Source organism: Halichoerus grypus, chromosome 13 (assembly GCF_964656455.1).
Source record: "Halichoerus grypus chromosome 13, mHalGry1.hap1.1, whole genome shotgun sequence".
NCBI lineage: Eukaryota > Metazoa > Chordata > Mammalia > Carnivora > Phocidae > Halichoerus > Halichoerus grypus.
The window spans coordinates 14,802,666-14,830,540 of record NC_135724.1 but is presented as its reverse complement, the minus strand read 5'-3'; the positions used below and the strand labels follow the sequence as shown (position 1 = coordinate 14,830,540).

The 27,875-nt window shown below is 39.8% G+C and overlaps 1 long non-coding RNA gene across 9 annotated transcripts in view; it reads left to right on the top strand.

Moving 5' to 3' along the window:
• LOC144379767 (uncharacterized) overlaps positions 1-27,142 on the top strand; it is a 65,461-nt gene extending 38,319 nt beyond the window's left edge. For 2 of the 9 annotated variants that reach the window (XR_013443133.1, XR_013443139.1), the window contains 2 exons: positions 11,895-11,953; positions 25,420-27,142. This is a non-coding gene — a long non-coding RNA (uncharacterized LOC144379767). Of the gene's footprint in view, positions 1-4,316; positions 4,488-6,805; positions 6,868-11,894; positions 11,954-12,061; positions 13,969-22,098; positions 22,216-25,419 lie in introns of those variants that run through there. The other 7 variants (XR_013443140.1, XR_013443132.1, XR_013443138.1 and 4 more) reach the window with 7 other exon arrangements.
• Positions 27,143-27,875: the final 733 nt, after the last annotated feature.

The following is a 27,875-nucleotide window of genomic DNA, read 5'->3' as shown; positions in this document are numbered from 1 at the left end:
AGCAAGGGTGGTCTTGTTTTCCTTGGGTCAAGAAAGTACTCGGAGGGTGGCGGGACTGGGCCCTCACTGCCACAGATACCTCATCCGAGGGGGTGAGGATGAGGAGACCGCATAGTACAAGGCTACAGAACACAATGGGGCATAAAGCCGCAGTGTTTCTGGATTAGCCAACCAGAGAGCGTGCGAAGCCAGTATATTGGAAGCAGTGTGGTAGAGTCTTTGGAAGGACTTCCAGATTAACCAACAAATTACCTTGTCCATGTAGTTGCCCACAAGGCATGAAGCATCCACCCCCAGAGCAGAACAGCACCACTTAGGTAATGTTTCATCCTCTCGTTCCTCTAACTGCCTACCTATCCAAAAGTCAGAAAAGCAAGAAGAACAGGAGGAGGAATGAAATATAACAGAGTGTATCTTTTTCCCAGTGCGAAGAGAAGAGATACTGCCAACTGCATGTGCTAAATAATTGTTTTATTTAGACTGGATTTTTTTTAATATTTCAGAAAGCCCAATTACAGAAAAGGGGCTGATCTTCATTATAGAAAAGAGATCAGAACATTATATAATCTGCTTAAGATGCGATCAAGAGGTGAAGAACATCTTAGATGGGTTGAAAAAATAATAACGCCATTTTCTAATAGTTGTCCAAGACTCCCATAATCAATCAATCAATCAGGAAGTTTTTATTGAGCACAAACGATGTGAGACACAGCATGCTCCCACACAAATAACTTATAGTGCCTTTACCCCATTTGGCAAAATTGGGGTAGACAGTGAACAGAGCTACACTGCCTAGGAGTGGAGATACCTCACTAGTTCTGTACCTGCATAACCCTATCCTATATATGGGAATCTGCTAAGAGGGAGGCTCTTGCTAGACTGGTATTCCTGAGAACTGTCTGGACCAGTACAGTTGCTGAAACTAATGTGCCTTCTAAAGATAGGGAAGTTTAGTTTAAAATCGATGACAAATGTAGAGGGAAAAAAATAGGAGCTGAAAGGAATGAACGAATAGGTGGATATGGAACAAGGGAGATCCAATATCACATTAGTGCCCTGATAGAGAGTCAGAGCAAGAGAATGATATTGTCTCATGGCATAATTATACCAGATGCCCAAAACGATGAAGCCATATGGTTGCCAAGACCACCCCTGCTTTTGGAATCTGACAAGGTCTAATGGCAACCTGCAAACCTGAATGGTATCACTCTGGGAAACATTCTAGTCAGATAATGTGATGATGAACTCGACAAATTGTTGATGAGGTTGGCACTCCAGTAATGTGCCAATATCTTTTGACTCTCAGTTTTCAGGTAACATATACTATAAATGATATCACTTGAGAAGAAATTTCCAGCAACTGTGTAGTATACAGCTTCTGCCAGACTGATCACTGTGTAACTGTAAACTTTGATAAGCAAATGCTTAGGAGGGCCCCTGGTCATAATGGAGAAAACAGCTGCATGCCTGACATGCCACCATGTACTCTGTACAAGTACGTACTGCTCTCATATTTGTGGGTGAAAAGCTATTAACCAGAATAGAAGAACCAGTGTGTTTCTGATGAGAATTCAGCAGTAGGCTTCACAAGTGGGTCCAAATTCCCTTGGGGAGCAGCCCAACCCTGAAATGAGGAAAGCTATGGAAAGCCTATTCAGGGCATATTCACACTACATCACATCTAGGCATGACTACCACTCATTTAACCCAACATTTGAGAGACCCAAATTTTGAGGTACAAAACATGCATCCTAACAGCACTCAGGCCATTAGCACACAATGGCAACAACATGCACAGTGGGTTAAACAACACTGGCCCACAAGACAGAAGTGTTTTAGAGGAGATGGGTGCCAGGCTAGTCATCATGGGACAAGCTGAATTCAATTTTAGTGAGGAACAATATTCAAAGATGTATGTATGATGTATGAACTAAATGTATGAACTAGAGTAAGCAGATTAGAGGGAATTCTCTTCCAGGAGGAAGGTAAGGACTGGGAGCCAGCCTGAAAAGACGACAAGGATTTAGTGAAGTGAGTTAAGCCAACTCGATAAATAATGCCAGATAATACTAGGACCCAGCACTGAGAAAGGGCCTGTATCCCGACGCACCAGTACCTCTTGACTACTTTTTTTAAGATTTTATTTATTTATTATTTGAGGGGAAGGGAGGGGAAGAGGGAGCAGGAGAGAATCCTCAAGCAGACTCCCTGCTGAGCACAGAGCCCGACACGGGTCTCAACCCCATGACCTAGGCCAAAGCCAAGAGTCGGACGCTCAGCCAACTGAGCCACCTAGGTGCCCCTCCTGACTATTTTAATACAGATTAAGGCTAAAGTAACTATGGGGCAATGGCCTTCCACCCTGCTACTGAGGCTTAAGAAGTGCACTTATGGGATGTTATGGATCTCCAAACCTAGGAATTTTCTCTGAGGCAATTTAATTTACATGGATGTACACTGACTGCTTTCACTCCAGGAATAAATCAGAATAAAATATAACCTGTGGTACAGCTAGCAGGGATAAGAACTATTCTGAGTAACACTTGCGTCCTCTCCATAGAAGGAAGTAGGCTTGGTTATAAAAGAGCACACAATGGAAACCTGTCTCAATATAAAACTTCGAACTAAGGCAAGCTGGTTTTGTCCCTAACTGACTTAGAACCCAGAAATAACCAAACCATGGCCAATTTTAATGATTCCTGTCCATAATAATATCTGGTATATGGACAAGGGCCAGTTCTGTTGGGAAGACGTTGCAAATACCAATATAATTCTTAACTGATCTGTTTTGTAATAAAACTGAATTGTACCATGACTATATTTAATACAGTGTAACACTTCCATTGTCAGTAAGATTCAACTGCCTTATATAAATAAGGTATATAATAATACCCATATCAATGATCAACTGTTTTAGAAGCGGTAGTGAAAGCCTCTTCACGATATAGCACTGATGGAAAATGACTGGCCAGAGAAGAACTGGATTTAGCTAAACATTAGTTAATTACTATGCTAAATAGTTCTGCACACATTTATCACAAGGTACAAATAATAATAGATCAAGGAGGACAGCAGGTAATCAAATTAGCACAAATATATAAAAATGCATACAATGCCTTTACAGGATGGATTGGTTGTTTCTTTAAGTTTATCCCTAGCCCACACAGGATCTGTGAAATGTTAGGTATATTCATGCTGATATTATTGCTGCATGTGTTATATAAATGCTATACTAAATGTAGGTGCTCATAAAAATATGATCATTTTAGGAAGAGAGCCTGGCCAGGGGCCAGGGGTGTAAGCTTTGTGGGAGAGAGATAACTCAGTAGGCCTGTGTTGCTCAAACCCTGCACATTCCCAAGTACTGTCTACTTTAGGATTGGTCCTTGGCTGGCTTCTAGAAGACAAGCTCTGAGCCCTTGGAATATTCTGCCTGATAAGAGTGTTTTGCATGCCCGAAGTCTTGGGTCACCCAGTACTAGTTCGATCAGATAGTTTATGCTAACAATGTGATTTATGGTGATGCCTATTTTTGTTCTGGGATGCTGGAGCCTGAGTGGTTGAGGTCAGTTGCCTATGTAACTAAACCCCAATAAAAACCCGAAACACCAAGGCACAGCCCTTCCCCTGCTGGCTACATTGCATGTGTTGTCACACATCATTGCTGGGAGAATTAAGCACATCCATGTGATTCTCTTGGAAGAGGACACCTGGAAGCTTGTGCATGGTTTCTTCTGGACTTTGCCCTATGTGCCTTTATCCTTTGCTTATTTTAATCTGCATCCTTCCACTGTAATAAACTATAACCATGAGTATAGCAATTTTTTCTGTTCCCCTTAACTCCTTCTAGTGAAGCATAAAGCTTGAGAGTGGTCTTGGGGTTCCCCAACCCATGGAGCAATCAGGCTACACAGATGAGGTAAAATGTGCACTGAGTCCCGAAAGGTGGGTAGACATCCTAAGGAAAGATAGATCATTCAAGACAAGGTTGGACATGCAAAAGAAAGTTCTCTACCACAGCAAAGAATCCTGAAAGGGAATAAAGAATTTCACTCATCTAGAAGCCTTTGGACTGCCTTATGGCTTCCTGGAAATCTCCTTATGACTAACTTTCTAACCCTGGCAAAAAATAACACAAAACTACACTTTTTTTCGTTGTTTTCTAAATTATGTTCCTTTAGTTTAGAAGCTAATCATGAACAATTCTCTACTTCATTCAGCTTCCCTAAAACAGCACTGAAACTTTTTTCTATTTTTGAATGTTGATAAGTTGTGAATTTTATTTTTCACTGAACCTGGATCTTTTATTTTTACAGATAAAACCCACAAACACAGGCCTCCGTTGACTGTCACTTTTTTTGTGAGAAAATTCACAAATTGTGCCACATGATAAAATATGTACTATAAAAAGTTATTCCACGTCAGCTGTCACCAAAAGCATCTGAATTCTTTTTGTTTGACCAAGGCTTTTTGCCAAGCAGCTAAAAATGTTCTATCGTGGACATTTGATTTCCTAATAAAGCTTCTAGTTCATATCTCTGAAAAAGCTCTGTAAATTATTTGTATGATCTGGTCCAAATTTTCCTGATGTTCTAATCACGCCAAGGTCTGTACCACAAAAAGTCTTCCTCTGGATAATTCCTATCACTACTGCTAGTGGTCTTCTCTCTGCCTGACTCCTAGTTTGAAGAAATTCTTTCTTGGTTCTCTAGCTCCCAAATCCAAGGCTTGGAGCTGTCAAAATGAAGACCTTCCACAGATATGTCAGAAATTTTTTTCTCTGAAACACCATGAAAATTCTGGCTAACTTCCCACAGAAGTTTTTCTCTGCATTATATACGGAAAAATATAAAATAGGAGTGAAGGGGGGAAGTAACTCTATAGTAGGTGGCAGTTGCAGAGTATTTCTCTTGAAGGAGCGCTGAGCTCAACTGATTCCTCTAATTTGCTTCCTATTTAAGATGTACCTTTCAGGGGCCTAACGGTTCTCCCAAATTCATACAAGTAACATGACTTGCAGGAGCATAAGCCAAATGGCTAAACAACAAATTGGAAACTCCAGGGCTATTAGTTCTCATTCTTGTATTAAAATATTATGATTTGGTTCAAGTCCAATGACCTCTTTCTGCTCTGTATACTCAGGTGTGAGACAGTGCCAGGAGTCCTAACTTATCCCCCTAGATAGATTGCTTGAAAGATTAATGATGGAAATTTCAAAGAGTTCTCCTAGGATAAAGCATCATACCAACGCTAAGTAAAAACACATGAATGATTTTAAATTATCATGGTGAAAAGTGTGCTGTAGTAAAGACTGTAACAGCCTCTCACATTTGGTGTTTACACTGGCAAGAATAATAATGTTGGCATATAATCTTTGTGCAAGTAACAATAGTCAGCCAAGGGCTTGCATTGAATCTTGAAGCAAAGCAGAATGTCTTACGTACTTCTGAAGTTGGCACTCTCAACCACAATCCATCCTTAAGCCCAGCAGATACATTTAACGTGTGTGAATGAGTTGAAATGGAGTGAATTTTATCTGAGACTTTGCCTAACTGTGTGATTTGTTCTGTTCCTTAGGCACTTGGCACCTGACAGATTCTAATTTCAATATTTCAAAATCATTAGTAAAATTGCACTAAGCTTTAATTTCAAATGCCTTTAATCACTTGGTAAAATCTGTCTCAACAAAATTTTTCTATTTTTAATACCTTTTGGACTGGGGAATGAGTGAGAAGTAGCTTCTTTGCCCAACATTTATCCAGAGGTTTTTTTCATGAGGAAGATAAGAAACCTGAAATTAAGCAAGCATTAACAACAACAGAAAACAACAAATCTGTGTAAAAAAAAAAAAAAGAAAATCTAGGATCAGATAATCTCTTTACAAGTCAAATTCTCTACTCATGCCTCCTTTAGAGTCTCCCAAACTTCTAAGTGTGGAAAGCATTTGATTCTGAGCTCTACCTGTACAGACATACTTACCGAGAATGATGCTCTTTTCAATCACATGAGAGTCCCTACAATGACTCCATTACACCAATGGCCAATTTCCAAACTGTATCACTAAGGAACTCAGCCTTAGTAGAGAAGACTTAGTAGATTTACACGCCAATAATGTAGATGTAGGAAAAAGTGGCCAAGTACACCTGCACTCCCATAGCTCTCTGCAGTCCCACCTCCTCTAGCACGGGAGATGTTCTGCTCATCCATCATTTACAACTTGCTGCCATGGTTCTGCAAAGTCAATACACACTCCTAACCCAAAGGGGAAGAAAAGGAAATTGAATTCCCTGTAGTCTATATTCACATATACATAGTACAAACATTTGCCCAACATGAATGTATATAAGCAGGAATCCAAACTTAGTAAGAGAAGCAGGAGTCTGAGCCAACAGTTTAAGACTATTACATTTCTGCTGAGGGTGGGGTACAGGAAGGATCTCACAGGGAAGAGAAGGGTAGCAAGAAGTAAAAGGGAAGCAATTAGTGAGAGGTCTGTGAGCTCTTCATCCTGGGTGCAGTGCACCTGCCCAGAAAAGTTCGATTTTACCTAAAAGCACACTTAGCACTATAGTAAAGTCTTTGGTTCCAGGTTTTATATTTGGCTGCTGACAGCTTCCATGTTCCACCAGTCCTTCTTCCCCTTCTGCTCTACATTGGAGGAAGCTGCTAAGAAGGCCTGGGTGCACCCTCCTTTAGTGCCAGCAAAAAGTTCAAACGTGTCAGCCCCAGCCCACGTAAGCAAACCTTCACCCCAGTCCCACCCCCACAACCACAATATAAGCCAAGCCAATCTCCTTTCCCAGCTCTCTCACCCCATTTTCAGACCTGCCTGGAAGCCTGCCCCGCTCTCCCCAGAAGCCTCAATGTGTGAGTAATAAGCCTTCTCATACCCTCTTGGTGCATGTATGGCTTCAATCAGTTTCTTTTTTTTTTTTTTTTTAAGATTTTATTTATTTATCTGAGAGAGATAGAGAGCACGAGAGGGGGGAGGGGCAGAGGGAGAGGGAGATGGCAGACTCCCTGCTAAGCAGGGAGCCCAATGTGGGGCTCGATCCTGGGACTCCTGGATCATGACCTGAGCTGAAGGCAGACGCTTAACTGACTGAGCCACCCAGGTGCCCTGGCATCAGTAAGTTTCAACATCAGAACAAAATTTTGAGTGAGAGGAAGAGTACACTCTGTCTTTGTGCAGGAGACCAGAATGAGCTCCACCTAAACTACACATGGTCGGGGCGCCTGGGTGGCTCAGTCATTAAGCGTCTGCCTTAGGCTCAGGTCATGATCCCGGGTTCTTGGGATCGAGCCCCGCATCGGGCTCCCTGCTCCGCAGGAAGCCTGCTTCTCCCTCTCTCACTCCCCCTGCTTGTGTTCCCTCTCTCACTGTGTCTCTCATTGTCAAATAAATAAAATCTTTAAAAAAATAAAAATAAAAATAAATATACTACACATGGTCATTATCAACTGGATGAACTATTACAGAGTGCACTAGGATTACAGTAATTTCTACTCCCACTATTCAGTCCAGCATTTTTGTCAGCAGAAAAACTGGTAACAAGTCTTTTATAGCCTTATCCATGTAAAACTAGTTGTAAACTTTTTATGAGAAGTGACTAAGGGAATAAGTGCCCTAATTTGTCTATGATGTGTCACAAGTCCCTCGATTCAAGTCTCAGCCCAGATATCTAGAGAAACTTTATGGGGCAGCCCAGCATTTTGGCACCTGTGCTGTGAATAAACAAAGAACAATGCATAAGATGGAAGCTTTTAGTGAAATAAAATCTGAAACTAGCAGTAAGTATTATATCATCTCATCTCATATCACAACCTACCATATAACATTTTCTATACCAATTATTAAATTACTTCCAAAGAACAGATGGGCCTTGATAAATAGATAAATACAGAGATTATCTAGAGCTATTGACAATCAAAGAAAATGGGCTTTTAGGAGATCTCAGTCTGTTTCTATCGTAATAAAAGCAGAACAAACTGAGAAAGACTCAACAGGAGATACTTCAGGACACAGGGCAGCACCTCCTGCGCTCCCAGGCGAAGTGTTTACAGAGAAGGGTGAATAAAAAGGCTGAGAGAAATGTGAAAAGCTGACTCTAGTACTGCCCCCTTGTAGGGCTGCAGAAGGTGCCTCTTTCATTAAAAACCTGAGGCAACAATGGTATCAGGTCCACAAATAAGAACAGTGACAAATAGCTTGCAGAGTATGAGCATCATACAACTTTAAGTATTCAAAGTGCCTCCTGAACCTCAGCACTGCTTAATTAGAAGTTAGTTGTGACGGGGTCCGTCTTTCCTACATCCTACTCAATCTCTTAAGAAGTCGTGATAATTCAAGTCATAAAGGAAGTTTGGTTTGGTTTAACTTTTTTTATTACCCTTTCATTTGTCTTCTTGAATACCTTTGCATGTTTGCAACAAGCAGATGTTGTATATTTGTTAAACAGAACTAAAAACAATAAATAGTTTAAAGGGGTCTATTTTGTCAAGCTATGAGAAAGGATTTTCTAATTAGAGCTGCTCTACAAAGAAATGGGCTTTCTCAACAAAAGATCGAGCTTTTAAATCCTGGAAATGCTCAAGTAGAAGCCATCTGTCATGGGGTTGTAAACAGCATTTCTGCATTGGGAGAAAGAACAGAATGCATGATCTGCAAGGTCCCCTTCTACTTCCAAGATGTGATGTGGACAGGGAAAACATGCTGTGAATCTGAGAATGATTTGGTCCTCTTAAGAAAAAAAATGTTTTGATCTCTTTTTCAAAATGGCGTTCTAAGGAATGTGACATTGATGGTCCCCTAGAAGAGAGTAAAGACAACTATCTAACCCCAATTTCTCTTCTCTAAAACGTAATTTCCGATTAAGAGCAGGGACTAGATCCAACCTCCATGGCTCACTTGGTCAACACACTTTTTAAAATTTTTAATTTAGGCAATTAGGCAGGACATACACCTCTCCATTCACCATGCCACCACTCCTCATGTTATACCAGCCCAATTCACATATTTACATCAACTGACCCCTGCAGGCAGTGGCATTTTTGAGATCCTAATTTATAATATAAACGATTAATGGCACCAATAGCATAGCATAAGATGGTATATAGTTACTTTTAAACAAAAGTCACAAACAAGAAATACTAGAGAGGTTTGGAGGAGGGAAAGATCAGTATGAGCTGAGTCTTCTCCAAGACTTCATGGAGAAGGGAAAATTTAAGTAATCTCTACACCCAACATGGAGCTCAAACTTACAACCCTGAGGTCAAAAATCACACGCTCTAATGACTGAGCCAGCCAGGCGCCCCCAAGAAGGGAAAATTTAATCTGAGTTTTAAAGAACAGAAAGGACTGAAACAAGCAGAAAGAGGAGAAGCCATCCCACACATGATAATGACAGGAAATCAGTCAAGGGCAGGAAAGCACAACCACAGCTGGGAAGAGGTACTGAGAAGAGTGGAAGAAAGCAGAAGAAAAACGGGAGTGGGAAGTAAGATTTGATCTAATTGTAAAAGGTTTGAAAGCCAAGTCATAGTAATCAGAAATCTTGACAGAGAGTCACAGAAACCCAAGACAAAGTAGTCTATTAAAAAATAGGAATTTATTGACTCCCCCCAATTGATAAATAAATTCAGACACAGCAGGGTCCAAGCACTCAAATGATATTATCAGCATTTTTCCTCTTCTCACTCATGCAACTACTTCTAATTTCTTCCATGTGTTGGTTTTTTTCCTGTCTAGTTAAAGATGGGCTACCACCATGAGATCAGGGATCCTGGCCTTCAGGAACCTCAACTTCTTCAGCTTCACAGCCCAGCAGAAAGAAAGACCCTTTTTCTCTGAATATTCATTTATGAGCTCAAGGGAAGGATTGTGAGTCCAGGATATGCTAACTACTGTGATCAGAGGAAAGTGGGCCTATTAACAATAATGATGTATGTGCACTGGGCTCTCACAATAAAGGAAGGTATTGCGGTGGCTCACCCAGGTGTCTTCAGGTTATGGAAATCAACTGAAGGTTTTAAAACCTGAAATTCACATGACCAGAACACTGTCTTAAGAAGTTTATGTGATGAATTGGAGGAAGAGGCAAAGGAATATGGGAGGCCAGTTAGGAGGCTCATCCAGCAGCATAGGACTGAAGATATAAAGTTCAGACTAAAATGGAGAAGGATAATGAAAATTAGACAGATGCAAGAAATATTTAGGAGGAAATATCAATAGAATATGGAAACTGATTGGATACAGGAGAGGAAGGTTTCAATGATACTTCATCCAATAAAGCATTCATTCTGTTTCAGCTACTGTTCCAGATATTAGTGAATACGGCAGACAAGATGTCTGCATCATAGAGTTCATGCTCTTCTGGGGAATATGGAAGAGGGACACATAAACTGAAAAATAAGTAACATAATTTCAGTTCCTAATAAATGCTCTGAAGAAAAAAAAAATGTGTCCATGGCATAGAAAATGGTGAGTGGAAGGTGCTATTCAGATAAGGAGGTATGAGAAGGCCTTTCAGAGAGCTAACACTTGAGCTAAGAGGTGGATGGTGAGAAGGAAGCAGCCACATAAGGATCTGGGGGAGAAGCTGTTCAGGGAACGAGACCAGCAAGTGAACCAGGAACAGGCTTGGCAGAGGAGCAAGACAGAAGATCACCTGGCTGGAGAAAAGTGGACCAGGGGAGATAAGAGGAGAGAAGATGGGTGCTGGACAGGGTCAGATCTGGTGGGGCTGCCAAAGCCATGGAAAGGAGATAGGATTTTATTCTAATTGCCATGGAAATTCAGTGGAGGATGTAGAGCAGGGAAGAGACATGATCTCATTTGGGCTCTCCCCAGATCACCCAGGCTTCAGTGTAGAGAATGGCCCACAGACAAGAATGAAGCAAGAGGAGTCATTATCAGGTTTCTATGGTGGTCCAGACAAGAGAAGATGGTGGCTTAGGCTGGGGTGTTGGCAGTGGAGATGGTGCCAGATGGTCAAAGAAATTCAAGGTTTTGTGCCTGAGTGAAAAACAGAAGTGGTTGAAGATCTTTCGTACTTTAAACCTGATTACATCTAGTACTCAGGAGATGTCTAAACTGTTGGATGTCTAAACTCCCTGCTCAAGAGCAAAGGCCCACAAGTGCTTCCTTCCAACTCTGCAGAGAGGGCGAAACATGTGAACAGGTGTCTAAGAACTGCTTCTGACTGCAAGTTTTAACCAACAGTGGAAAACTGTTGACAACAGCTATTTCTGATACAGGAAAAGCCCTAAAGGATGCCCCCAAAGAAAAAGAAAGGATGAGAAAGGAATATAAAAAATAAATCAAAATGAAATTTTTAAAAGAAAATTTATTTCACAGAGGAATTCTTGAAAACTTCATAGAAAAAAAAATGAGTTCCTTTGGCCTCTGGTTTTTACAAATTTTGTACAACAAAAGAGGCATGATTCCCTCCCACTTCTTCACCTTCTTCTTTCTACTGGAATTTTGGTGATTTTTCAGAACAAAAAATATTACAGAGACATTTCTGTATATTCCTGTTTAAAGAGTAAATGTCTACAGATTTTCTGAAGGGGGTTTGGGCAGAATGTATAAAAGTAAAACATATTTATATCCTTTATTTGTTCTGCTAGTTACAGCAATTTTTCCTAAAGAAACCCACATATGGAAAATATTTATTAAAAAGTTATTAATTACAGACTGTTATACATACAGTCTATATACAGAGAGAGACTATAGAGACTATATACAGAATACACAGACTACATGTATGTATGTGTGTGGAGATATATATATATATCAGTTAAAAGTGTGAAATAATCTAAATGAACAATAGAGAACTGACATGGACACATAGATAACTTTCCTGTATCCTTTTTGTGTTGGATTATAAACACAGATGGGCAGGAGGGAAATCTGGAGAAATCCAAGAGAAAGGCCCTGCCCAAGTTTCACTGGGTAAGTAAAACCCTTCATGTGGTACCTGGTTCATGATCCTAGAGTAGCACTAAGAATGTGAAATTCTGGCTTTGCAAAAAAGAAATCCCTGCGTCTTTGTTATTTCAGACCTCAAATTCCAATTTTGAAAGCAAAATAACCAATAATAAAGAGAGGACCAAATAGATAAATTAAAAAATCCTGTGGAACTATAGGTTCATCATTTGGGGATTGAAGACAGCGGATCAGCACCTCGAGGCTAACATGTAGCAGCTCTGTTGCACTTTTATCCTGGAATCATCTGTGTTTCCCAACGTTGCTCTTCTCACGCACTGTTTGGCCCGATCAGGTATCTACTGCTATATTGTTCCTTGAAAGGCTAAAAATCTTTAGTCTCATCTTGTTTAAAGAGGGGATCCAAGAAGCCACAACAAAGAGGAGAAGATATAAAGAACTGGTTATCACCACCTGCTTCGGTTCCATGTTGAGAGAGAGACAGAGAAGACAAAGGCATGCGAAAATGAACAAAACCCTTCTGCAACGTCAACAGCTGGCTGTGACATCTCCTTTGGGCCCGTCTCCTTTGGGCCACCACTGAATCATTTTTCACAATTAATAGGAGACCTGAAGAGATAAATGGCAGAAAATTTAATTGCAGGTGCTAACCCTGAATACAATATTGAAGGCAGAGGAATTCATGTGATGGCTTCATATTCTGATCCAAAAAAGAAAGAAAACACCATGTGTTTATATTTCGATGTTTTCATGTTTAATTAGGAACTTCAAAGATTTTTAACAAAACTAAGATTGGCCCCTCAGATTTCATATAATTTTAATCAGTTTCCAGATTTCTCCAATATTTTCAAGAATGCATTCGGGGCTTATTTTGCACTTTGAGTGACAAACATCTAAACACACTATGACACAACCCACTTTAGAGCTTTTAAAAAGATAAATGTGTTAAAAGTAAGAGTTACATTTTGGTGACTCTGGCATAAGATTTATTGAAAAGGTAACCATGTGCCGTTGGTTATAGTGACATTTGTGCCACACTCATCTGGCACAATTCTCCAGAGAGATCATTTACATTTAACAAAACATATTTGGTACAATCAAGGCTGTATTTTAATGTCCTCATTTGTGGTATTGTCTCATAACATTGGCCTCTGCTTTGGACACTGAAAAAAAAAGAAACAAACAATCCAGATCTTACTTTTTTTTCTGTTTCCTCTGACATTGAGTCATTTGCCATGATTGCAAAATATGACTTTTTCTTTCTTTATATATGATGATGTAGGCTCTTGCCTACATCAACCAGGTTCCAACTCCAGAAAAAGTGGGAGGATGCTAACACTGCCAAGGGAGTAGGTTCTGGGGTCCTTCTAGGTGTTTGAGGGCACATTTCCATTTTAATGACAGAAATGCATCTAATTCTTACATTAAAATTAGGAAGTAAACAAAGATAAACCAAGTTCAGTGAGAAACGATAAGCATCGTTTAAGCTGTGTGAACAATTTTCACCAATGTCACTGAGACACCGATGACTTCATTGGTTGAATAAGCAATGACCCAAAGGTCACAGTACTCCCACAGAATCAAAATAGCCAAAGAAATGAAAGCAACAGCCCAATATGATAACAGTTTGACACTGGCTGAAAAATCTGGAATTTCCCTAGCATGGCTTGAGAGTATTTATTTGAGGAAGTACAGTGGTGACTGATTGTGGCCATTAGCTTTTTCCTGTTGTGATCTTCCTTCCCCCCACCCTTTTGTGTGAGATTAATTTGTGACTGAGATTTATTAGCCTAAAGGAGGCTGGGGTTGATGAGATTTTGCTGATATACTGTGTAAAACACACATCAAGTCAAAGGGAAAAGATGAAAAATTGAAATGATATAGTTGCACTGCTAGCTTGTTGCTGAGGTAATTGCAGTGGTTTGTGTTGTGCTGTGCTGTGATGGGTAGAAATAAAATGTGTACGAATTTATCTAGATCATCCTTCTGAAGAGAAGGACTACAAAATACATTCCCCTCTCTATTTATGTACTGAGGAAATCTCCCAATTCTTTTTTTGACAGTGATATTGAAGCAAAACAAAAATGAAACCCATTCTGAATAAGCTCCAGAAGTGAAGCCAGCTCGAAGTTATCCATGGAAATAGGCATAAGGGTTAGCATAGATAATTGAAATATGAGCATAATGTAAAAACAGCATTTTGTCTATTAGGTGAAACCACAACTCCATATAATTTCTTTTCTAAAAGAACTATGAAATAGCAAAATGAATTCAATTTTTTTTAACCTGTCCAAATTTCCATCTGATGGAAGATTTTAATTATCAGTGAAATGCCTAAAAAATACATACTCACTGGAGTATTTTAAAAGGAATAAAAAAAAAGGGAAAAAACATTCATACAGCACTAGAATACTGGCTCCATAAGAACAGGGATCTTTACCTCGCTGACGTGTCCCACATGTCTGGAATTGTGTTTGGCACATGGAAGGCACCCAGTGGGCTTTTGGGAATTAACAAAGTGTACAGTCAATCCTTTACCACTGAAAACTGACTAGCTGGTGTGGGTAAGACCACATAAATTTCTTCTCTTTTGAGAATCATTTGGCAGATACATGCTGCACATGGAAATCTGGCGCTCCACAGCCGTTCACCAGAACATGACCTTAGATAGTGGACCATGACCCAAGTCTAGTGGGCATGGGTTTTCCTTGAAGGTGGTATGTCCGGAGAGGAGACATTCCACCTACATCTACCACCTGCACAGTTGCAGAGATTTCAGAGCTAGAATACCTGCCCTCTCTCCCTCTGAAGCCCATGATGATATCTGAGGACTTTTCTACACCACCTTGATTCTTTAGTTCCTCAGTTTGCTCAAACAGGTAACATCAACCAGATATTACAGGTCCTTCACAGAGTTGGACAGGCATCACTGTCCTCTCTACCCCTTTTTCAACCTACTATTCAGACACAAGTAAAATAAAGTTTAAATCAGAGGTGCCTGGGTGGCTCAGTCAGTTAAGCATCCGACTCTTGATTTTGGCTCAGGTCATGATCTCAGGGTCATGAGATCAGGCCCTGCATCAGGCTTTGCATTCATCAAAGTCTGCTTGTCCCTCTCCCTCTGCTCCTCAGCCCACTTGCTCTCTCTTTCTCTCCCAAATAAATAAATAAATAAAATTTTTAAAAAAAAAATAAAGTTTAGAGGCACCTGGGTGGCTCAGTCAAACTTCGACTCAGTTCATGATCCCAGGGTCCTGGGATCAAGACCCACATCAGGCTCCCCACTCAGCAGGGAGTCTTCTTCTCCTTTTCCCTCTCCTCTGCCCCTCCCCCTCTTCATGCTCTGTCTGTCTCTCTCTCAAATAAATAAAATCTTTAAAAATAATAAAAATAAAAATAAGGTTTAAATCAGCAAAATGACTTAAGGGGGGGAAAAGCACAAAAGGAAAATTTGAAGGAGATTTATAAAAGCTAATGTGGGGGTGTGGGCTCCAGATGTCGTACCAGTGGGAACCATCTCCTTCCACTTCACATCACCTTAACAGCAAACCAGAAGTCTCTGGTCCCCCAAAGTGTGTTTACTTGCAACACCCCGGGGAAAATTCTGACCTTAATCTAGAGAAGAATCTACCACTGTTTTAGTACCTATTTATTATGGTTCTCCTCACCGTACCTGTGCTCTAAAGGGCATCTGGAACATGCTTCACGTTTTGCATGAAGGCTCAGCCAGCACCAAGGGACCCCATTATGGCCCTGCTCTCTCCTAAGACAGCTCCAATGAAAATAGGGAACACCTAAGACACTCTTCTGCTTCCCCCTCAAAAATCAATAAAAATAGGTCAATACCCCAACATATAACAGTGAAACTTGCAAATCTCAGAGACAAAGAGAAAATCTTGAAAGCAGCTTAGGACAAGAGGTCCATAACCTACAAGGGCAGAAACAGAAGACTGGCAGCAGACCTATCCACAGACCTGGCAAGCCAGGAAGGACTGGCATCATATATTTAGGGTGCTAAATGAGAAAAATATGCAGCCAATATTTTATACAGCTAGGATGTCATTCAAAATAGAAGGAGAGATAAAAAGCTTCCAGGACAAACAGAAACTAAAAGAGTTTGTGATCACTAAACCAGCCCTGCAAGAAATATTAAAAAGGATTCTTTAAGTGAAGAGAGAGCCCAAGAGTAACATAGATCAGAAAGGAACAGAGACAATATACAGAAACAGTGACTTTACAGGTAATACAACACTAAATTCATATCTTTCAATAATTACTTAGAGTGTAAATGGGCTAAATGACCCAATCAAAAGACACAGGTATTAGACTGGATTAAAAAAACCAGACCCATTGATATGCTGTCTGCAAGAGACTCATTTTAGACCCAAAGACACCTCCAGATTTAAAGTTAAAGAGTAGAAAACCATTTATCATACCAATGGACATCAAAAGAAGGCTGTGGGGGGCAAACCGTATATCAGACAAATTAGATTTTAAACCAAAGACTGTAATAACAGATGAGGAGGACACTATATCATAATTAAAGGGTCTATCCAACAAGAAGAGCTACCAATTATAAATATTTATGCCCCTAAAATGGGAGCAGCCAATTATATAAACCAATTAATAACAAAATTAAAGAAATACATTGATAGTAATACAATAATACTAGGGGACTTTAACACCCCACTCACAGCAATGGACAGATCATCTAAGCAGAAGATCAACAAGGAAACAAGGGCTCCGAATGACATACTGGATCAGATGGACTTCACAGATATATTCAGAACATTTCATCCTAAAGCAACAGAATGCACATGGAACATTCTCCAGAATAGGTCACATACTGGGTCACAAATCAGTTCTCAACTGGTACCAAAAGACTGGGATCATTCTCTGCATATATTCGGACCACAATGTTTGAGACTAGAACTCAATGACAAGAGGAAATTTGGAAAGAACTCAAAATACATGGAGACTAAAGAGCATCCTACTAAAGAATGAATGGGTCAACCAGAAAATTTAAGAAGAACTTAAAAAAATTCATGGAAACAAATTAAAATGAAAACACAACTGTTCAAAACCTTTGGGATGCAGCAAAGGCAGTCCTAAGAGGGAAGTATATAGAAATACAAGCCTTTCTCAAGAAACAAGAAAGGTCTCAAATACACAACCTAACCTTACACCTAAAGGAGCTGGAGAAAGAACAGCAAATAAAGCCTAAACCCAGCAGAAGAAAATTAATAAAGATTTGAGCAGAAATCAACAAAATAGAAACCAAAAGAATAGTAGAACAGATCAACAAAACTAGGAGCTGTTTCTTTGAAAGACTTAATAAGATCAATAAACCACTGGCCAAACTTGTCAAAAAGAAAAGAGAAAGGAACCAAATAAATAAAATCATGAATGAAAGAGGAAAGGTCACAACCAACACCAAAGAAATACAAACAATTATAAGAACATATTATGAGCAACTATATGCCAACAAATTAGGGAATCTAGAAGAAATGGATACACTCCTAGAGACGTGTAAACTACCAAAACTGAAACAAGAAGAAATAGAAAACCTGAACTGACCCATAACCCATAAGGAAATTGAAGCAGTAATCAAAAATCTCCCAACAAACAAGAATCCAGGACCCGATGGCTTCCCAGGGGAATTCTACCAAATATTTAAAGAAGAAATCACACCTATTCTTCTGAAGCTGTTTCAAAAAATAAGAAAGGCAGGAAAACTTCCATACTCTTTCTATGAGGCCAGCATTACCTTGATCCCCAAACCAGACAAAGACCCAACCAAAAAGGAGAATTACAGACCAATATCCCTGATGAACATGGATGCCAAAATTCTCACCAAGATACCAGCCAATAGGATCCAACAGTACATTAAAAGGATTATTCACCATGACCAAGTGAGATTTATTCCTGGGCTACAAGGGTGGTTCAACATCCACAAATCAATCAATGTGATATACTACATTAATAAAAGAAAGGACAAGAACCATATAATACTCTCAATAGATGCAGAAAAAGCATTTGACAAAGTACAGCATCCTTTCTTGATTAAAACTCTTCACAGTGTAGGGATAGAGGGAAAACACCTCAATATCATAAAAGCCATCTATGAAAAGCCCACAGCGAATATCATTCTCAATTGGAAAAACAGAGCTTTTCCACTAAGGTCAGGGACATGGCAGGGATGTCCACTCTCACCACTGTTGTTCAACATACTACTAGAAGCCCAACATACTACTAGCCTCAGCAATCACACAACAACAGAAATAAAAGGCATCCGAATCAGCAAAGAAGTCAAACTCTCACTCTTCGCAGATGACACGATACTCTATGTAGAAAACCCAAAAGACTCTGCCCCAAAATTGCTAAAACTCATACAGGAATTCAGCAAAGTGGCAGGACATAAAATCAATGCACAGAAATCAAGTTACATTTCTATACACTAACAATGAGACAGAAGAAAGAGAAATTAAGGAGTCAATCCCATTTACAATTGCACCCCAAACCATAAGACACCTAGGAATAAATCTAACCAAAGAGGCAAAGAATCTGTACTCAGAAAACTATAGAATACTCATGAAAGAAACTGAGGAAGACACAAAGAAATGGAAAAATGTTCCATGTTCATGGATTAGAAGAACAAATATTGATAAAATGTCTATGCTACCTACAGCAATCTATACATTCAGTGCAATCCCTATCAAAATACCATCAACTTTTTTCATAGAACTAGAACGAATAATCCTAAAATTTGTATGAAACCAGAAAAGACTCTGAATAGCCAAAGGAATGTTCAAAAAGAAAACAAAAACTGGTGGCATCACAATCCTGGACTTCAAGCTCTATTACAAAACTGTAATCATCAAGACAGTATGGTACTGGCACAAAAATAGACACATAAATCAATGGAACAGAATAGAGAACCCAGAAATAGACCCTCAACTCTATGGTTCACTAATCTTTGACAAAGCAGGAAAGAACGTCCAATGGAAAAAAGACAGTCTCTTCAACAAATGGTGTTGGGAAAATTGGACAGCCACATACAGAAGAATGAAACTGGACCATTTCCTTACACCATACATAAAAATGGACTCAAAATGGATAAAGACCTAAATATGAAACAGGAATCCATCAAATCCTAGAGGAGAACACAAGCAGCAACCTCTGGGACCTCGGCCACAGCAACTTCTTACTAAACACATCGCCAAAGGCAAGGGAAGCAAGGGCAAAAATGAACTATTGGGACTTCAAGATAAAAAGCTTTTGCACAGCAAAGGAAACAGTTAACAAAACCAAAAGACAACTGAAAGAATGGGAGAAAATATTTGCAAATGACATATCAGATAAAGGGCTAGTATCCAAAAATCTATAAAGAACTTATCAAACACAACACCCAAAGAACAAATAATCCAATCAAGAAATGGGAAGAAGACATGAACAGACATTTCTCCAAAGAAGACATACAAATGGCCAACGACACGTGAAAAAAAGGCTCAACATCACTTGGCATCAGGGAAATACAAATCAAAACCTCAATGAGATACCAGCTCACACCAGTCAGAATGGCTAAAATTAACAAGTCAGGAAACGACAGATGTTGGCAAGGATGTGGAGAAAGGGGAATCCTCTTACACTGTTGGTGGGAATGCAAGCTGGTGCAGCCACTCTGGAAAACAGTTTGAGGTTCCTCAAAAAGTTGAAAATAGAGCTACCCTACGACCCAGCAATTGCACTAGTAGGGATTTAGCCCAAAGATACAAATGTAGTGATCCGAAGGGGCACCTGCACCCCAATGTTTATAGCAGAAATGTCCACAATAGCCAAGCTATGGAAAGAGCCCAGATGTTCATCGACAGATGAATGGATAAAGAAGATGTGGTACACACACACACACACACACACACACACACACAATAGAATACTACTCAGCCATCAAAAAAATGAAATCTTGCCATTTGCAAGGATGTGGATGGAACTAGTGGGTATTATGCTAAGTGAAATAAGTCAATCAGAGAAAGACAATTATCGTATGATCTCACTCATATGTGGAATTTAAGAAATAAAACAGAGGATCATAGGGGAAGAGAGGAAAAAATAAAACAAGATGAAATCAGAGAGGGAGACAAACCATAAGAGACTCTTAATCATAGGAAACAAACTGAGGGTTGCTGGAGGGGAGGCGGTGGGGGGATAGGGTAACTGGGTGATGGACATTAAGGAGGGCACATGATGCAATAAGCACTGGGTATGACATAAGACTGATGAATCACTGACCTCTACCTCTGGAACCAATAATATATTATATGTTAATTAATTGAATTTAAATTAAATTTTTTTTTAAAAATTAAAAAAATAAAAATTAAAAGATATTTAGCACAGGGCCTATCACATAATTAATATTTAAAAAATACCAGTGATTATCATTTATTAATTCATTCAACAGATATTTATTAAGTTCCTATTATAAATCTAGCACTGTTCTTGTTCTCATTCTTATTATTGTTTGTATACCATTTTTACATTTTAAACTTTAATAGTGCCAGAAAACTCCATAATGTTATTATGATTAAAATACCTTACTTGAAAAGATAAAATTAATTTAGGTGAATAAAATGTTTTAGGTGTAAAGTTTTTACCTGAGAAAAAGTCACTGAAACCCTGAAACCATATAGGCATCTTGAGGATACCAATAAAAAATGTCTTCATTTATTCAAAACTAGAGTTAATTTATTTATAGTCAACTTAGAAAGTCTTCCAAACGAGAAATACATAATTTAGCGACAGCAGAGCAGAGAGCAAGTTTCCATGTTTCTGTGGATTTGAGCATTTCATATTTAAGAAACACAGAAATGAAAATCTGCATTGAATGGTTTAAGACAAATAACAAAATCTAAAAGCCATATTTGAATTTCGGAAGACATCAATTACTCTAAGTAGCTCTACAAATGCCACCATCCCTACTACACTTCCCATGACTTATGTAAAACAACCAAATTCCACTTCCTCCTGCCCTTCATTTTCAAGCACCTTCATTTCCATCTTCCACCAAAGATTCCAGGTAACAGGTAAAATAACAGATTTGTAAGCAAAAAAATAAAAAGAGAGAAAAGAGAAGAAAAAACAGGACTCTAAAGATCTATATCCAAATGGGAAATTCTTTTACAAAAGACATTTGGATCAAACTGTGGAGAGAGCCAAGATATCCATCGACAGATGAATGGATAAAGAAGATGTGGTATATATATACAATGGAATATTATGCAGCCATCAAAAAGAATGAGATCTTGCCATTTGCAACGATGTGGATGGAACTGGAGAGTGTTATGCTGAGTGAAATAAGTCAATCAGAGAAAGACATGTATCATATGACCTCACTGATATGAGGAATTCTTAATCTCAGGAGACAAACTGAGGGTTGCTGGAGTGTTGGGGGATGGGAGGGATGGGGTGGCTGGGTGACAGACATTGGGGAGGGTGTGTGCTATGATGAGTGCTGTGAATTGTGCAAGACTGTTGAATCACAGATCTGTACCTCTGGAACAAATAATACAATATATGTTAAAAAAAAAAAGAAGAAGAAGAAGAAGATAGCAGGAGGGGAAGAATGAAGGGGGGAGATCGGAGGGGGAGACGAACCATGAGAGACAATGGACTCTGAGAAACAAACTGAGGGTTCTAGAGGGGAGGGGGGTGGGAGGATGCGTTAGCCTGGTGATGGGTATTAAAGAGGGCACGTTCTGCATGGAGCACTGTGTGTTATGCACAAACAATGAATCATGGAACACTACATCAAAACCTACTGAGGTAATGTATGGTGATTAACGTAACAAAAAATTTAAAACAAACAAACAAACAAAAAAGACATAATGACTAAATGCAAAAAAAAAAAAAAAGACATTTGGATCTGCTTCAGCAAGTGCAGAGATTTAAATGGTGCTGGGTTATGCAAAGCTGGTTGTTTTAACCATGATTGGGACGGGACACTAAGCATGAGAGAGAAGAAAGAAGCAAACTAAAAGACAAAGCAGCCAGCAGCCAGACTCCCCCTGTGAAACCAAACTCCTTTGGGTTTTTTGTTTGTTTGTTTGTTTCAGATCAGATAGGTTGCTCACCAGAATGCTCCCTTGACTTTCTAGTTAAATTCTCAGAAACCAGGGCCGAACAGAAAAGCATTGAAGCCATCTGTTACACCCAGTTTCTCCTACAGATTCATTGGTATCTTGGCTGCTGGGGCTGGAATGCAGGTCAGAAAAGTAAGTCTGTGCTGGTGAAGGATTTTTATTTTAAAATAATGCTCTGCCACTGTCCTCAACTTTCTCCATAAACGCTCCATGGGTTTGTTCATCCACACTGTGTTCTAAACCATCAAAAGCCATTGAAAAAGGGAGGGAAATTGCCCTAAAAATCAAGGATCCTAGGAAGTATCTTTTTCCTTCCGGGCATATTCAGGATTCCTTCCCAAGCACACATTCTGAAGCAAACCAAAGGAAGAGAAACTGGAAAAGACTCAAAGAGTAGGAATAGACTCAAGGTCTCTAGGCAACTTTCCATGAGGATCACACTCATTTCTCTTCTCCTTAAACACATGGCTAACTTACTTAGCCTGCTATATTAATCACACAGTGAATTTAAAACAGTAAAAATTTTACATTCTTGATAGAAAAAACCTGTTAGTTTTATTTTTATAGACAGACCAGTTTATATAAAGCAAAGTAATAACAATAACATAGTAATAAAAATCCCGGGGAGGGGGGGTTCCTTCTATTAAGCTGTGAAGTTTTTGATGAATTAACTTTCCTGTGTCACTGATAGAACTATGTCCTTGCAAACAGAATCACGTTTACCTGAATACAGTTATTTGTTCAGGATTCTTGACAAGTGCCTTCCTCCTATGGCTTCAGCTTTATGATAGCTTGCTAGCTCAACCCAATGTTTTTTTAGGAAAGTGACTGTTTCCCCTTATTTCTTTTTATCCTTCTTACCTCACAAAGTGTCTGGCGCGTAGTATGGATTCAGAAACTATTTGTGAAATAAGTGAATTATACCACCTGAGTTCCTAATGTACACGTGGTGTCATTTCAGAGATCTCTAACCAATTAAGGCAACTTCCCTTACAAATTATTATGGAATGATGCCCAAATTATCACTGAGAAGGGAACTTCACTATGCTTCCCCTTTTGGTAGGTTTCGAGAGTTGATGGGAAAGAGAAAAGTCATTCATGATCATTTACTCCATTTCAGCAAAATATTTCCTGTTATCTTTGGGATTAAGATACAGTGAGAATATCTTAGCTGGCCTCTTAAACCTCCCCCCAAATTGCACTTGCCTGCTCTTTCCCATTTGACTCCCAGATTCAGAGCCCCATGGTCGAGGGCACCCAGATCAGAGGAGACAGATCTGGGGATACGCATGCTCTTACTCTTTGCCTATAATCAAAGCCTCTGGCAGTGAGCCGGGGCTGGATGGAATGCACGCCCAGGGCTCCTGCAACTGCTGGACCCATACCCTGTGTCTCTCTTTTTTTTTCCACATGCTTCATTCTTTGCTTTCTGTTAAGGATATGTATTGACTTCGTGGAACCACTGCAGCGAGCTGTAAATGATGCATTTAATGAAAAATCCTTGCCTGGCGCTGTGAGAGAGAGCCAAACAATGTAGGGCAATCATTGCTGGGCAGTGACCAGTGTTATAATATCACATTCATCTGCTTCACCAGCAAGATAGATATACAGTTGGCAGTATTTCAATGATATACATAGAGTAAAAAATATTAACTAATATTTTAATCATATTCATTGTTTGTTGTTTCTCCTGTCCCTATCACAGTAATCCTTTATTCTTAAAGATTGGTGAGTCTTTTGTCTGAACATCCCAAATCCTATATCACGAAAAGATGCACAAAAGGATTCTGAATGATTACTTTTTTGGAGGGAGTATATTAAATTTTGATTTCTGCAGAGCTCTGTAGTTATTGCTACCATCCTTGTATTTTAATACTGAACTTCAGGTTATTGAAAAGACTATTTTTCTTCCAGTTTCTCTCTTTAAAAAAAAAAAAAATGCAGGATTTGGCCTTTCCCAACAATGCCAGGAAGCACAATCCAAGTGACAGAGCCTAATCGAAAGAGGTGCCTATGGTTACAAGAGAATCTCATGGCAGGGCCTGGGTTGGATGAGATTGGAGATGTTTCCCAGGGCCCCGTGGCTCCTGCCCTTCACACTAACATGAAGAAAGTGCTGTCTCTGGATTTCATGTTTTCCAAGATGACCACACACAATGCCCTCGAATGCTGAGTGTACATTTCCTGCCATAGCCTGACACGCAACCCACCAGCTGGTGTATTAAAGGGGGCCCCACATTGGGGCGCCTGGCTCAGTGGGTTAAGCGTCCGACTCTTGATTTCTGCTCAGGTCATGATCTCAGGGTCATGAGATCGAGCCCTGCGTCAGGCTCCGAGCTGGGCACAGAGCCTGCTTAAGATTCTCTCCCTCTGCCACTCCTCCCCCTTCTCTCTAAAAAATAAAAAATAAAAGGGGCTCCACGTTGCTGAAGAGCCCTGAGACCAGAGCAACACGGCGCAGCCAACAACCGCCACAGGGTAAACAGCCCAGGACTCTTGCAGCTAGCTTTCCATCCCCATCCTGCTGACCTGGAGCTCTGCAGGCTCAGACAGAAGAGCCGGCTAAGTGATAACAGCCGGCAGGTACGTATGCCTGCTCATCCTGATGGAACAGGCTGCCTAGTTGTCCCCTGCGATCACCAGAAGTCACAAAGGTACCAGTCGACTTTTGTTCCTATTACCTGAGGCCCGTCCTCCTGAAGACAGTATCTTCCTGTGATGCTCTATTTTTCAACTACTTATTCCTCTAAGAGACAGTCTGTCCAGACTGCAGTCCAGTGCTTTTTCTTTATTGGAATTGCTAGTCACTATATTAATTAAAGAACAAACTCTCGGGGCGCCTGGGTGGCTCAGTCGTTAATCGTCTGCCTTCGGCTCAGGTCATGATCCCAGGGTCCTGGGATCGAGCCCCACATTGGGCTCCCTGCTCCGCGGGAAGCCTGCTTCTCCCTCTCCCACTCCCACTGCTTGTATTCCCTCTCTCACTGTCTCTCTCTGTCAAATAAATAAATAAAATCTTTAAAAAAAAAAAAAAAAAGAACAAACTCTCTACTGGGTTTGGGGTTTCTGTTTTTTGTTTGTTTTTGTTTTTGTTCTTTGCCTAATCCCACCACTAGAGCATATGTCCAAGTGGAGACAAAAATATTCTCTATATGATACTTAAAGAGTTGGCTGATTCTGATGGGGAAAAAAATTAGTCAACCATGGTCTCGGTGTCGTATAAATAACTGGTGGACAGGATTTTGTTGTTGCTTGTTATTCTGGCTTGACACGGATACAGTTTGAGCTATAGAAATGGTCACTCATTTTCCTTCGATTTATGTCTAACTTTGACAGGTTTCCTGGAGTCTCCGGAATGACCTGCTGCATCTGCAGCCGTCCCAGGGCATCTCGCGTCTTCAGAGAAGCCTAATTAAAACTGTGGTTAGAAAAATCTTACTTTTAAGCATATCTTAGAATCATAGAAATGTTGTCACATGGAGACTATACAGGATGCCTAGGATCCTATTAACTCCAAATATAAGAGGATTCCTCATGTTTCTAAGTTTTTATTTAAATGACTCCGTTAATTTCCTACCACTGAATGCACGTTATCAAAATAATATATTCAATGCATAGATTTATATTTTCCCCAAACTGTATTTCTAGAAATATGCCCTATCAATGTCTTATAAAATCCATATGCTCATATTCCATTTTATTTAAATCATCACTTGTTTTATCTTTATATTTCTATTTGTTTCATCCACCTTACTAGTACTTCTGGAGTCTAATAATCACTCAGAGTTTCCCACATTTAAGCTACACCAGGCTAACAAGACATTATTAACCTCACATCTTGTTTCCATGGTCTTTCTCTTGAAAAAGAACGTTCTTTCAAGTCACTTCTCTGTGCCTCTTCTTTCCCTGATAATCTTGCCTGCTTGAGTCCAAAAATATTTTTCTGCGTGATATTTGGGGAGATGAGATGTTTCATCCTTGTTCCCAACGCTGTCCTGGATGAATGGGATCCCCTTGGGGACGTTACGCTCGCCTTATGCAGAAGCCTGCTGTATAAAACAACATGTGGCATCCCTAACTTTGCCCTACTTTTTTCTATTTCCTGCAGCTTTTAAAGGATGATTTGAATGTCCTCACTCTAAATCCCTCAACTCCTGTCTTATAAACACAAACCTTCTTTGACACTTCTTGGTGAAACTTCGCTGGTTTCCCTGTAAGAAATTCAGCCTTGATCTCCCCGTCCGTCATCTCTCTGGTCACATTCCTCCTGCCCTCTGTCTCTTCCAGCTTTCCAAAACATTAGTTCTCCTGCAGACATTCCTTTCCATCAGGCAGGTAAAACGAAAGGCTCGCCCCCCAGTTTTCACATCCCACTGCTCTCCTCACAGAGAATCATACGAAATCCAGTAACAACTCACCACCACTCATAGCCTGTGGCAAAACGTTTTGTTACATTTGCCCAGATTTCCCATAAGGCTCAACGTAAAATTTTCAACAAACAAAATTAACTATGTGTTCTCTAATAATGGCGTGTGAATGTCCGCTATTTCTCTATTTCTACATCTTTATTTTCATTTCTATTTAATTTTGCCTCTTTTAATCACTTTAAATGACACACCCAAACTCTTACTGTCCTTGCCCTCAGTGGATGCATCTCTGATACTTTCCATTTTCTTACATTTTTTAGAATTTTCCCCTTTGTTTGGGGATCACACAGTCCATTCTGGCAAAATTCTTACACTTCAAATACTGACTCTTTTTTGTCTTATTACCAGTGGGACGCTGTCTACATATGTTAATATGGGATTTATGCTACCCGACTGTTTCTTTTCTATCTTTAAAATCTACCAGCCTGAAATAACTAGTTATTGCCTTGAAAAAAAAAAAATCTAAAATCCACAATACGACAAGGGCTATGACAACCTCTTATTGCTACAGTTTTTTTCCTCTCCACTATTGAGAGTAAAGATGGATGTCTTTCACTTTTGTATAGACTCTTCATACATTACAGTAACTTGGCTGGTACCCACCCTTTGAGTGATCTTAGAGAAAAACCGTGTTTGCTGATCCAAACGTTGTTCTCAGTCTAAACCTAATAAAATTCCCTCCTTTGGCACCTTCCCTTGTTTCTTCCATAAGACCAACATCAGTTATCGGTCTTCCGCCGCATAAACAGGATCTGTGGAAGTGTTAGAAACCTGTTTAACAGTCTTTGGTTTTGGCAAGCTTCCCATAGGCAGAATTCTCCCACAAATTCTTCAATCAGCACTCAAAATATCAACAAAATCAAGTTGCAATACCTGCCTTCTCCTCCTCCTCTCTACTGGGCATCTCAATTCTCTCCCATGTGCCATGAAGGGCTGTGAACATTTGGCCACCCGGGCTTCAAAAATGCAGAGAGAAGCCATCTAAGTTGGAATTGTTTGCCATCCCTAAGAACTTGATCACACTGCTAACTTTGAGCTGTGAGTAAATGATATTTCAGAAGATACTATCAATAACATTCTTTATAGAAATGTTTCTTTTTTTTAAGATTTTATTTGAAAGAGAGAGAGCATGAACAGGGGGGAGAGGGAGAATCAGGCTCCCCGTGGAGCAGGGAGCTGGACATGGGGCTCGATCCCAGGACCCCAGGATCATGACCTGAGCTGAAGGCAGATGCTTAACTGACTGAACTATCCAGGCGCCCTTATAGAACTGTTTTGATGGCAGAAAACAACATGCCCTTCAACAACATGCCCTTCAACAACAGCCATCAGGAAACTTTGAAAAAATAAAAGGTTTATTACTTA